The following is a 12,156-nucleotide window of genomic DNA, read 5'->3' on the forward strand; positions in this document are numbered from 1 at the left end:
ACATTGGCTAGCCAATATGATAAATACAGTGGAAAAAAGCAATTGGGAAAATAAGACCTGCTGATCTGTTATACATACCAGGAAGAGAACAGAATATGATTTTTTTCTGTTCAAAACGTGTGTTGTCTTTATGAAATTCATGTATTTTAAACGTTTAATTAAGAAGAAAAAAACTTACAGAAAGATACTAAGCTGATCACGAGATAGAAAGATCACCCGTTTTTCGCGCATAAAAAGTGGCTATTAACTGGGTGAACTGTTATTAACTGGAGTCAACTGGGTGAAAACACATAATATGAACATGAAACAAAACAAAAAATAAAAATAAGATACAATCTACAGACATTAAAACCGGTGTCATGGAAATATAACTATCAAGGAAGGCACAAGAGAGAGTTCTCACCTGAGTAAGGTCTTTATTTCAATATTGCGAGCCCTGCTGCCACTTCGCAAAGTGCAACCAGAGACTCAATTTGTTACAAGCAGTACAGGGTTTTTATAAGACGTTGCGCTGTAAAAAAGCTCAGCGCTTTGTCCCTTCTAAAACTTCCCCTTTCCCTAAGAGAAAACAGATTACATCAAAAAGTGAGAGAAGAAGCACTAGATATGTTATTCAAAGCTTATCAGTTACTTTCAGCTAATTCTAACGACCCAGACAGCATATATTGTTTTGGTACATTGTCTTCTAAAGTAACCTAAACAGTGTACTTTGTTGACGCACTGTTTTCTAAAATTCTGCACGTACTGTAGCACAGCAATTACATCCTTGAAATATATTATCTAAAAGCACCAATATATTTTTTTTACAAAGCTCTCTACATTTTAAGAATCAATTTACTTTCCACTTCAAGACTTATTCGGCTGGCGTTCTGGGAGTCGCGTATTTCAGAATTGTATTGAGATCGTTTTCCACAGAGCTCAGATGTCAAAGCACAGCAGCAGCTCTCCACAGCGATCCTCTATAGCGCCCTTTCTCCCGCAGCTCCGTCCTCATTGGAAGGAAGCAAGAGTGAAAGGCTGAAGTGAAATAGAGCGGGGACGAAGGCTGTGAAGAGAGAGAACGTGGGAAGAAGAGAAAAACGCAAGGGAAAAAAAGCAGCGTCGTAAGAGAGGTGACGGAGCTGTCCTCTCTATAAGAAGGGTGCCAATGAGCTTTCCACTCGTTTGATCTTTGAAACTAAGCAGCGACGGGCCTGGTTAGTACTGGGATGGGAGACTGCCTGGGAATACCAGGTGCTGTAAGCTTTTAAGCGCAGGAGGCGCCCTATCCCCGCTCGCTCGCTTATTCCCCTTTTCACACGTGCAGTGCGGCTTTTCCGTCTGTTTATTTGTCAGCTTTGGCGAGACACGGGTGCTTGTGTATTAGCGTGAGCGTTTTTTATTCTGATCATGAACAGTTTTACAAGTCCGCAAAGGATCGAGGAAAGGTTTATCGCCAGCTGAAAAGAGACACGGCGCTTCGGCTGTGGAGACTTGTTCAGCTGGCGTTCTGGGAGTCGCGTTTTTCAGAATTGTATTGAGATCGTTTTCCACAGAGCTCAGATGTCAAAGCACAGCAGCAGCTCTCCACAGCGATCCTCTATAGCGCCCTTTCTCCCGCAGCTCCGTCCTCATTGGAAGGAAGCAAGAGTGAAAGGTTGAAGTGAAATAGAGCGGGGACGAAGGCAGTGAAGAGAGAGAACGTGGGAAGAAGAGAAAAACGCAAGGGAAAAAAAGCAGTGTCGTAAAAGAGGTGACGGAGCTGTCCTCTCTATAAGAAGGGTGCCAGTGAGCCCTGCTCTTGCTTACGGCCACACCCCCTTGAGCAGGCCCTCTGATGTCACAGGGGCGTAGTCAGCGTGAGAGCAGGAAGAAGGAGAGGAATAGAGGATTTGTTTGTCTCAAGTAAGACTTTGTTTTTTGTGAATTTTTGTGTTTTTTTGGTGTTTTTGGTTGATTTTTGAAGCCCTCCCCTTCAGCCTAGTGCTGTTTGGGGAGGGGAGAGACTTTTGGTTTTTTGTTGTTGCTTTTTTGTTGCTTTCTGAGTCCTGTTTGTGTTTTAATGGAAGGAAAAAACATGGAGGCAGAGAATGTTATTGTAGTGGAGGAGGAGAGTGGTGTAGGAAAGAGAAGGATGAGGAATTCAGACCGATCCCCCCGGCGGGTTTTTGCAAGGGCGCATACTGTTGTGGTGGATCTGAGCGGCGTGGAGAAACCATCTGCTATTATCGCAGCAGTGCACAGCGTCTGTGGGGAGGGCTCTCTTTTTGCCTGCCGCCCCCGGACGCCAAAAGAGTTTGAACTGACTCTGGACTCAAAAGAACATGCGGACGCGGTGGCTGTGGGGCTGGATGTGCAGGGCACACCCTGCTACTGCCGCTGGCTGGAGCCGAAGGAGGTAGTGGTGTCCTTCCTCCACCTCCCGGCATATATCTCAGATGAGACTATCAAGGAGAAGCTGAGTAGCTGGGGGGTGAGAGTGATTTCGGACATCAGGATGCGCCACTACCCTGGGACCACCATTGCTGATGGCACGAGGTTTGTTCGGATTCGCTTTCCCGAGCATGTAGCCTCGTTGCCGTACAGCACCCGCTTCGCCACGGCAGAGGGGGACCAGTACTTCAGGGTCTTCCACGACCAGCAACAAAGGGTGTGTCATGTCTGCCTGGACTCGGGGCACATCGCCAAGGACTGCCCTGAGTTCCTCTGCTATGAGTGCAGACAGCCCGGCCACCGCGCCAGGAACTGCACCGCTGCCAAGTGCCCGGACTGCCTCCATGCGCTCATGAGCAAAGGCAACTGCGAGCCGGAGCTGGAAGATCCAGCCGCCGCAGGAGCAGCTGCCCACAACGCCGAGGGGGGTTGAAGATGGACTACAAGTGGCCGCTGCAGCTGACCATGGAGAGTTGCCGGCAGCGGCGCCCCAGGACCCCAGTGAGCCAGCAACGCCCCAGCCAGTGATGGGGGAGAGGCAGAGAGAGACCCCTCCAATACTGGGTACAGCGCAGCAGAAAGGAGCCGGGGACCAGCCAGCATCTCCACCAGCAGAGGCGCCCCGTTGCCCTAACAATCCTGCTGCGTCCCACTCTGTGCCGCAAGAGAAGCGGTGGGAGGTTGCTCCACAACAGGCGGTGGTGCAGCGTGATGCAGCTGAGATCCTACGGGCACCACCACCACCAGAGGCGGCCCCTCAGCGTACCAGTGGGCTTATGACACCCCAGCCTGTGCAGGGAGAGAGGCAGAGGGAGGAGGTGACGGCACCAGCACCACCACCACCATCACCATCAGCGGTGCCCCAGCTTACCGGTGAGCCAGCAGGGCCCTCTTCTGGGTCCAGGGATGAGAAGCCTGCTGGGGTCAACAAAGGCGCTGCTGTGAGGCGTGTGACCAAGCGGCAGCGGCAACGGCGACAAGAACCTGGCAAGGTGGACATAGGCCCAGACGAACAGACACCCGAGGACCCAGAGGAGCCTGAGGGGAAGCGCCCAGTTGCCCTGCAGCAGCCACAAGACACCACCCTGCCAGGTGAGGGAGCCTCTTCAATACTCGGGCAGGCACCGTTGGCAGAGACTGAGGAAGGGGAGTTGGATATGGTCGTGGGAGGAGAGGTAGGGGAAGTGGTGGAAGAAGGAATGGAGGATGGGTGTCTGGAGATGGATGGGGCAGGGACGGCGGAGGGGGAATTACAGAGCATGAAGATGGAGGGGGAAGGGGAGGTGGTGGAGATGGATTGGGTGGAGAGGGAGGACAGGTAGGAGGGGGAGGGGAGTGGGCGAGCCGGGGTACGATTGCCTGGGCCCTCGAGACTTGCGGGGCTTGCATCTACAGGCTGATGGTGGCGAAACGCTTCAGAGTGCCGGTCTCAGAGGTGTTCTGGGGAAAGATCTTCCCCCAGCTCGAGCCAGGGCGTACTTGACGGATCTGCTGGATGGCCTGTTTCGCTCTGTTCGAGGAGCTGTTCTTGATGGGGTGCCCTGGAAAGAGCTGTTCCTCTTTGGGTACCGCGGGTCTGAGGGGGGGTGGGTTAACGCCATTTTAGTGAACCTCCTCCTCAGCCTAGCGAGGACAGCTGTCTGGGAGAGGAGGAACCTCATGATGTACAATGGCCTGAAGCTAGACCTTGTCAGGGTGTACATTGCCAGGGTGAAGGAATGCTTCTCTCTCAGCCTGGCCTACTGCAGGGCTGAGAGGCGGACGGCTGACTTTCGCAGGATCTTCTTAAAAAATAACATCTTTGTGGACCTGCGGGAGGAAGGCCTGTAGGCTCTGAGATGGGGGTGTCTTTGAACAAAAGACACACACGGCTCCACCCTTTTCCACCCCTGAATAGCATTGGCGAGTTGAATAGCATTCAATTCACATCGAATAGCATTGGCCCCTGAATAGCCCCTGAATAGCATTGGCGAAACTCAGCACTGGGCCACTGGGCACAATTTCCCACCATTTCCATAGTGTAGTGGTTATCATGTTAGCCTCCCATGTGAAATGTCCCCGGTTCGAAACAGAGCAGCTTTTTTTGTTGCCATGCACACTGTTTGGGGATTCGCCTAGCGCTGTGATCGAACAGACCCACTCACCTCTTAGTGTGGCGGGATCTGCACAATGCATGTCGCAGCGCTTTCTGCTTTCACTTCAATGTGCTTCCTGATGTCGAGTTGTGTGCTGTGCAGAGGCTCTGAAAGTGAGAGCAATGAAAAGGTGCACAGCGCTGTGAAAGAAAACACAGAGAAGTGAAAGGCAGTCCTTTCTCTATGACCGGGGTAAAGTTAGCTTGAAGTTCGAAAACGATTTTGGCACGCCTGTAGTGCTTTCGCGAAATCTCTTAGAGTTACAAAAACACTTGCTTTGTGTATAAAATGCATTGTGAATGCTTTCTCAGCCTTCACTTTGTCATTTTTATGACATTTTTTTTACCACGCTCGAATATTGTTTTGTCCATATCTTCACAATGAAAGCACAGAACGTCTTCAAACCAAATGTATTTTAAAGACCGCAACTTGTGGAAATTTCCACAGTCTCTACATCAAACTTTCAGTGAGCTAATTTCGTTTTTTAAACCTCCGGTTTTTCATCGATGCGTAATTACGCACTAACTGGAACCCGGGGGACCGCTGTGTGCACATGTTCACAATGCGAGAAATACTGTTCAATACGGCTTCATGCGAAAAACCCGTATATGACCTTAGGAAGCAGAACAGTGCAGTCTCCAATTACCCAGACTGTAAGATGACAAGATGAGTTGATGGAAAGAGCACAAAAGTTCAGCTCGTACAATAGGCAACGAAGGTCCCAGCGTCATCATCGCACTTGAAAGGACTGCCTTGCAGACCAAGGGCAGTGGGCGGTGCCCGGTAAGAGGGGCAGAGGCGGTAAGACATGATGCTGAGAAGCATGAAGTTAGGGGGATTAGCTCAAATGGTAGAGCGCTCGCTTAGCATGCAAGAGGTAGCGGGATCGATGCCTGCATTCTCCAGGTCTGAGTTTGGGGCTCCAGGAGCCTGGTGTTCTCCTTTAGCCTCTGCGACTTCTGACAGGTGCTCCTCCGTTGCGGAGAGAACGTCCTTCAGTTGTCAAGCGTTGAAGGGCCACACCTCCTTCCCAACCTCAGTCTGTACTGAGTGTGTCTCCGGCATTTTCTCGTCCAATTTGTCAGCTTAGCAAGTGAAAAGTATATCTGAGTGAAAACAGTGCTGATAATACTCTCACGAATTGTTAGAAGACGTGCTTTTGATCATCGATTGCTTAACAATCACATTCGTTCGCCTTGAGCCATCAAGCTCGTAGTTTTCCTTCAAATCTTGAAAGCTCTCAGTGAGAACATCATAGGCTGCAGGACGCCCCGTAACTTGAGTACTTCAACAGAAAGAAGAGCAGACAGCTCCACAAATATGCGAGGCGCAGAGAGCGCAAGGCGAGCCGCACACATTTCGGTGGCTGAGAGAGGGCAGTTTTTGCTTCTGCATTTCCCACGTAAGGACACATGACAACAAGCAATCGCGGTGCTCATCTACAACATAGTGGTGATGAGTTTTCAGTACGTGTTCTTTTGAACGAGCAATGAGGTTGCCGCCTTGGACAGCTGACTGCACGCTCTCATTGAGCCACGTGATGAGTATTCACCAGGCTCTTTCAGTCAGTAGTCACATTCCATCGTTTGCCATAAGCAGACGCTGGGAAGTGATGTGGATATCAGTTCCCAGTCTTGTGGACGAGGAGGAAAAGAGCACACAAGGGCTCGTCCGGGAGTTGAACCCGGGATCTCTCGCACCCTAAGCGAGAATCATACCACTAGACCAACGTGCCACAGCAGCCCTTTCCATTTCAATCTGTCAGCGAGCTTGAGGACGGGAGGAGAGGCGTCATTCGCTCGTCCAGTTAGACCTTCATCAATAAGTCAAGAAAGCCGCAATTACACGACTGCCTTGCAGACGATGGGCAGTGAACTGCGCCCGGTAAGAGGGGAACAAGCGGCACTAGGTGACGCCGAGGCATAAGCCCCAGCGAGGGGGCTTAGCTTGTATGGTACAGCGCTTGCTTTGCACGCGAGAGGTAGCGGGATTGATTCCCGCATCCTCCAGGTGTGTGCTTAGAGCTTGATGTGCCGAAAGGTGTCCTTTAGCCTGTGGTCACGCCTTGCATGGAGAGCATCGTGCAGTTGTCAAGTGTTTCGCAGCCACGCCCCCTTTTCATCTTCTCTCTGGCATAAGCGTCTCCGCCACTCTCTCTTGACATTTCATGTCAGCATGTCAGAAGTCCGAGTGACGTTTTTAATGGATGAGTGAGGGCACGATGCTGAAGCAGAGAGGCCACTTCAGCCAGAGAGACTTGTGCTAGGTGAGATCTGAAAGACGGACTCGCAACACAAACAGACCAAAAAAGTATCGGTGAGATCAAAAGGCAAATGCAACATCCAGCAGAGGGTGTCGCAAGATTAGGGAACAGGCGAGTGAAATCCATGTGAGGCAAACTTTCCAGCATGTCCGCCGCAGCTGGCCTCGTTGGCGTAGTAGGTAGTGTGTCAGTCTCATAATCTGAAGGGCGTGAGTTTGATCCTTACACAGGGCAGGGCTGCTTCCTCTTTTGCTCTTTTCAAACACTTGCGGCAACTGTTCGCTCATAACCACGTCTGGAATGTGTGACCTTTACACGGGGGAGAAGCAACGCCGCATCCCTTTTCTAAAGAACATTCACATTTAGAAATAAGTCAAGAAATTTGCCATTACTTTCGCTCGCGCTGCTGTCAGCCTGCCCATGTTGCCAAAGAAAGATTCACTCGACGTCAACATGACAGTACAGTACCACACTCCGTAAGCAAGAACTTCAGTGTTTGCAGTCACCCAATATGCTGATAGTCAAAGGAGCACAAAACACGAAGCGTCAAAAGACAAGATGAGTTGATGGAAAGAGCGTTGAATTGATGAGCACAAAAGTTCAGCTCGTACAACAGGCAACGAAGGTCCCGGCGTCATCATCGCACTTGCAAGGACTGCCTTGCAGACTAAGGGCAGTGGGAGGTTGCTGTTTTGAGACGGAGGCATTGGGATGGTGGGCCGAGATCTATTCTTCTTAAGGAATTCTTCATCGTGAAAGATCGGTCCACAGGTCATCCAAAGAACTCAGGGCTTCTGAAGGGAGTGAGGTGCTGAAACACATGACATGCCCCCTTGATCTCACATGCACAATTCTGCTGCAACATGCACAGCTACCGTCCACACCAGGCAGTGGGGCTTCAGCAGAATTTGCTACGCCACCTGCAATTACATATCCAGCTGCACACATATACATGGCCCTTCTGTCCTTTTCAGGATCTCAAAAAAAAGCATAGCGTGGTTTTCCTGCCACCTGATTGACCTCATCTCCCTCAGAATGTGCCCCGCCACATTCATTGCTGAAGCAGGACGGAGGAGGCTAACGGACACGTCAGAACAGTGAGGTTCAACGATCTCTCCAAAATATTGTGGTTGTAGTGGAAGAGATATGTTTTAAATTGTACCTTGGTATTTCAAACTCTCTCTAGAATGTTATCCATTTCTATTTTATTTTGACAGGAACTGTTAAAAGGCTAATGACACTAGATGAAAAGAGAAGAAAGAAAACACAACATTTCAGCCGTGAAGCCCTCACACCTGAAGAAGGCTCCACGGCTGAAATGTTGTGTTTTCTTTCTTCTCTTTTAAGCATGGAATAGACCCATTACTTGTTCCTTTGCTGCCTACACATGCTGACGCAGCTCCCCACCTGAACTGCTAATGATACTAGATGCCTGGTAGTTTGTGGTACTTGGTTATTGTCTTATGTTTGCTCAAACTGCATATGTGTGATTGCATATTTTTGTGTATTTTCATATGTCAATATTTAATTCACTGACATTCTTGTATGCTTGTAAGGAAGGCAGATTGGATTTGACACAGGACGCCTGCTCATATATGTTAATCTTTGTTGGGCTAGAAAAACAAAAGGCTGTGCTGGACTGTACCACTATCATAGAAAATTTTTTTCAGGACACATCGCAGTTCCATAGTAGAAGTTATCAATAGTAGAATTCCATAGGACATTATTTATCAACATCTAACACTACCCAGTGTGAGACTCTGCCAGTAAACCTCAGAGCATTGAGTTCTCCACTGGTGAAGATGGCTTTCTGAAGTCATGAAGTCCACTGCTGGGGTGCCTGAGAGACAGTGATTGAATCCTGGCTGGAATTAGGCTCTCTGTTAGTGTTGATCTGTGGGAATTATGTGGTAAAAAGGGAAAACTCCTTTACTTTAGTCACTTTGAAAGTTCAAACGTACAGATCTTCAGAAACCCCAGTCTGAAGGATGAAGCAGGTTCTGCTCAAGGAATTGCCTACGTTTTGCTCCATTCACTCCAAGCAGATAGTCCAACATTTGCCTTCTCTTGGCCATGATTACACTGCCCTTTCTTTCATCTTTGTCCTTCTACAAAGATTCCAGGACTCTTAATCCACCATAATATCAGAAGCCAAAATTAACCTTCTAACATGTACAAATCATTTGCAATGAAAGGAGGTGGAAGGGTTTAGAACGTTTGTAAGACCTGGTTGATTACCACACATAGACATACTTTGTTGTCAGTTTTTTTTCTCTTTGAAAGGCTATAGGAGGGGCGTGATGAACTGTACAACTATCATAGAAGATGTTTTTCTTCTAAGGACACTTCTGTAGCGGCAAGGCGTATTTAAAATACAGGAATTAAGTTTGCTGCTCCCTTGCCAGTCCCTCTCTCCCTCATCTCAGTGCAGCTGGATACAGAGAGGCCATTCCATCTGGTTCACATTTAAGGTGTTTTTCTAGCTGATAGAGTTTCCTGATAAGGAACAGCTCCCAAGGCTGAGATTCACCAGCCACCCTAATAAGTGGTCATCTCTGGCGCCTTACTGTCTGGGAGATTCCATGGGAGAGTCTCATCCCAAGGTTTACAACCCTAAGGTCAGAGGTCACTGTTACTCATCCTCCACCTCAATCAGCCAATCAGGAACTGGTAGGGCAGGGTAACCCCACATGGGTCTCGAATGCCCGCGGAACTTTAAGCCAATGAACTACCGTAGTTCCTCCAGATAAAACAGGCAGCACAACACCCCGAAGAGGCCCCTCCAGGATGCTCTCAGACTCAGCTCGGACAATCACGTGACGGCCAGTGTGTCCGAGTGCCAGGACTTGACTTTGTTCTAAGAATCGAGAATGGAGGTTGCCCGGGCGTAACAAAAGGATCCACCCGAGGTTAGCCCAGCAGCAAGACTCGTGAACAGCTGGTACTCCACCTCCAAAGCTTGCCTGATCAACGAGTGAACTACGGTCGGAACTGTCGACAGCTGAATCACAGGATTCAGGACTAGCGCTACATCAGGAACGAACTGGTCTCCTTCCCATCTAAAGAGTGTGACTTGCTTGCTCGCAGTCACTTTCCATGTGCACAAGCTCTGCTAGTTCAGCCGGGACGAACTAGGTCTTCAGAGAGCCCACTGCCTGTGCACAGCAGCAAGAATCTCTCCTTCCTTCTCCCACACTGAACAGGACTGGCTGGCACCAGGCAGGAGGACACCAATCGGATGCAGCAACAGCCTGTCGCTGTTCCCTTGTGTCCGTGGGAGATCTGAATCCACACAGATTTGATGAGTATTCAACATTCTGCATTACAGCTCGAGAATTCAATTGTTACCTCAACCTGAGTTTATATCAATTTAATTCCTATCAGTGATGTACTTGCTTGCGAGTATCTAGTGTAGAAGTTGTAATCAAAGCTCATTTACAAAACGGTACACATGAATGGTATACTGAATGTATGTCCCTATTGGTTTGTAACTCTTCGTTATTGAATATATACCTTTTGTATTCTGCTAACCCTCACTATAAGATCTGTTATGTTTATATGCACATTTTATGTATTAATAAATGTATTGTCGTGTATTAATATTCATGCTGTCACGATTGCAGTCCCTCCCCCTTAAGGGTGCTCCGGTTCTTTCACGTCGGATTTGATTTTTTGCACCTGCCCCCTGTTTCAGCTTCCTTCCAGCCCCCCTTAAAAGCCAGACGCCCACTCGGTTCGGGTCTCTGCATTGATTCCTGCATCGTGCGAGCCCGGGACCTGGATGCGCCAATGAATTGAGTTATCTACTAGTGAAAATGATTTGCTGAAGTAGTGAAATCCACTGCTGGGATGCCTTGCTGAGTTGCTGATGATTTGCTGAAGAAATGAAATCCATTGCTGGTGGAAACAATGAGGGAACATGTCTGGGAGACAGTGACTGAATCCTGGCTGGAATCAGGCTGGCTGCTAGTATTGATCTGTTGGGATCAAATGGGACACTTTAGAGTCACTTTAGAGTAAAACAGCAACGGGTCGCCTTGATAGTCAGTTAGGGGGGATTCAGCTCTCTCATTATAACTTAGCCAATAATTTCTGCTGTTATATAACAATATAGAGATTTTCAGTTTTCTTCTCAGAATTTTGATAGTGCTAATAACCTTGGATTAGTCTGTTTTCACTTTGTTAAAGAATCTTCCTTCCGTAAGAGGACTAATTGCAACCTGTAACCTGTAAATAAAGACCTTTTCACTCCAGTTCATTTTGTTCTCAGAATATTGCTGACAACACATTGCTTACAGGAAATGGAAAGTGAAATTAAAATTCCCCTTTGCTGCTAATTGTCTATCATTTGCGATAGGAGACCTGTGTACTGAAGAGTTGTTTTACAAAGGACTGAAAAAATGTACTGTAGCAGACTGTACTGTAGGAAATTTTGTGAATATGGTGCCTTGCAAAACTATGTAGCGGCGAGGCTTATTCATAAGGCAGAATTAAGTGTTTCTGAGCTTTCCCAAATTAGGCCTCATTTCTCTGTTCATCTCTGTGGTGCAGCCACAGAGAAACTATTCATGCAGGCTGATTTAAGGTTCCTTTGAAGGACAGCTCCCAAAGGGGGATGCACTTAGCTAAGCCTGGCTATCATGATCTATGGTCATCCATTGGCGCCTATCTGTCTAGGGAGTGCCAGATGGACATCTGGACTGCATTCCTAAGTGTCAGGAGTAAGTGACTCATATCTCACCTTGATCAACCAATCAGGGACTGGTAGGGCCGAGTAACCCACGTGGGACTCTGATGCCCATGGAACTTTCAGCCAATCAACGAGCTGAAGTTCCTCCAGGTAAAAACAGGCAACATAGAGAGCCTGTGAGATTCAGAAGGGATTCAGGATAATTCTGTGGACTTTTCTAAAGGGAATTCAAAGGAGAATTCCAGGGCAGGACGGCCCAGGAGCAGAAGGCTCCCAAGGGTAGGACATTCTCGCAGCGCGCCTCCTGACCATCCTGAGACTCAGCCCGGACAACCACGGAACGGCCAGTGTGTCCGAGTGCCAGAACTTTCCTTTGTTCTAAGAGTCTAGAGCGGAGGTTGCCAGAGAGTAACCAGAGGATCCACCCGAGGTTAGCATCAGCAGCAAGCCTCATGAATAGGTCGGAACTGTGGACAGCTGAATCACTATTCAGAACTAGCTCTTCCTCAGGATTGAACCGGTCCTCTTCCTGACTTGCTGGGACCCACAGTCATCTTTTCTCCTGTGCACAAACTTTGCTAGTTAAAGCCAACACTAACTAGCTGGTCAGTGAGCATCTGCAGCGCACCGTCGCAAGCCGCACAGCACAGCCTGGC

The 12,156-nt window shown here is 48.6% G+C and overlaps 1 non-coding gene across 1 annotated transcript; it reads right to left on the reverse strand.

Annotated features, from left to right (window-relative positions):
* Window positions 1–6,210: 6,210 nt before the first annotated feature.
* trnap-agg (transfer RNA proline (anticodon AGG)) lies at window positions 6,211–6,282 on the reverse strand. The gene has a single exon. It is a non-coding gene; the product is annotated as a tRNA-Pro (tRNA).
* Between the last annotated feature and the right edge of the window lie 5,874 nt (window positions 6,283–12,156).

The sequence above is a fragment of the Atractosteus spatula genome, unplaced genomic scaffold (genome assembly GCF_055471065.1).
Source record: "Atractosteus spatula isolate fAtrSpa1 unplaced genomic scaffold, fAtrSpa1.hap1 Scaffold_92, whole genome shotgun sequence".
NCBI classification, from domain to species: domain Eukaryota; kingdom Metazoa; phylum Chordata; class Actinopteri; order Semionotiformes; family Lepisosteidae; genus Atractosteus; species Atractosteus spatula.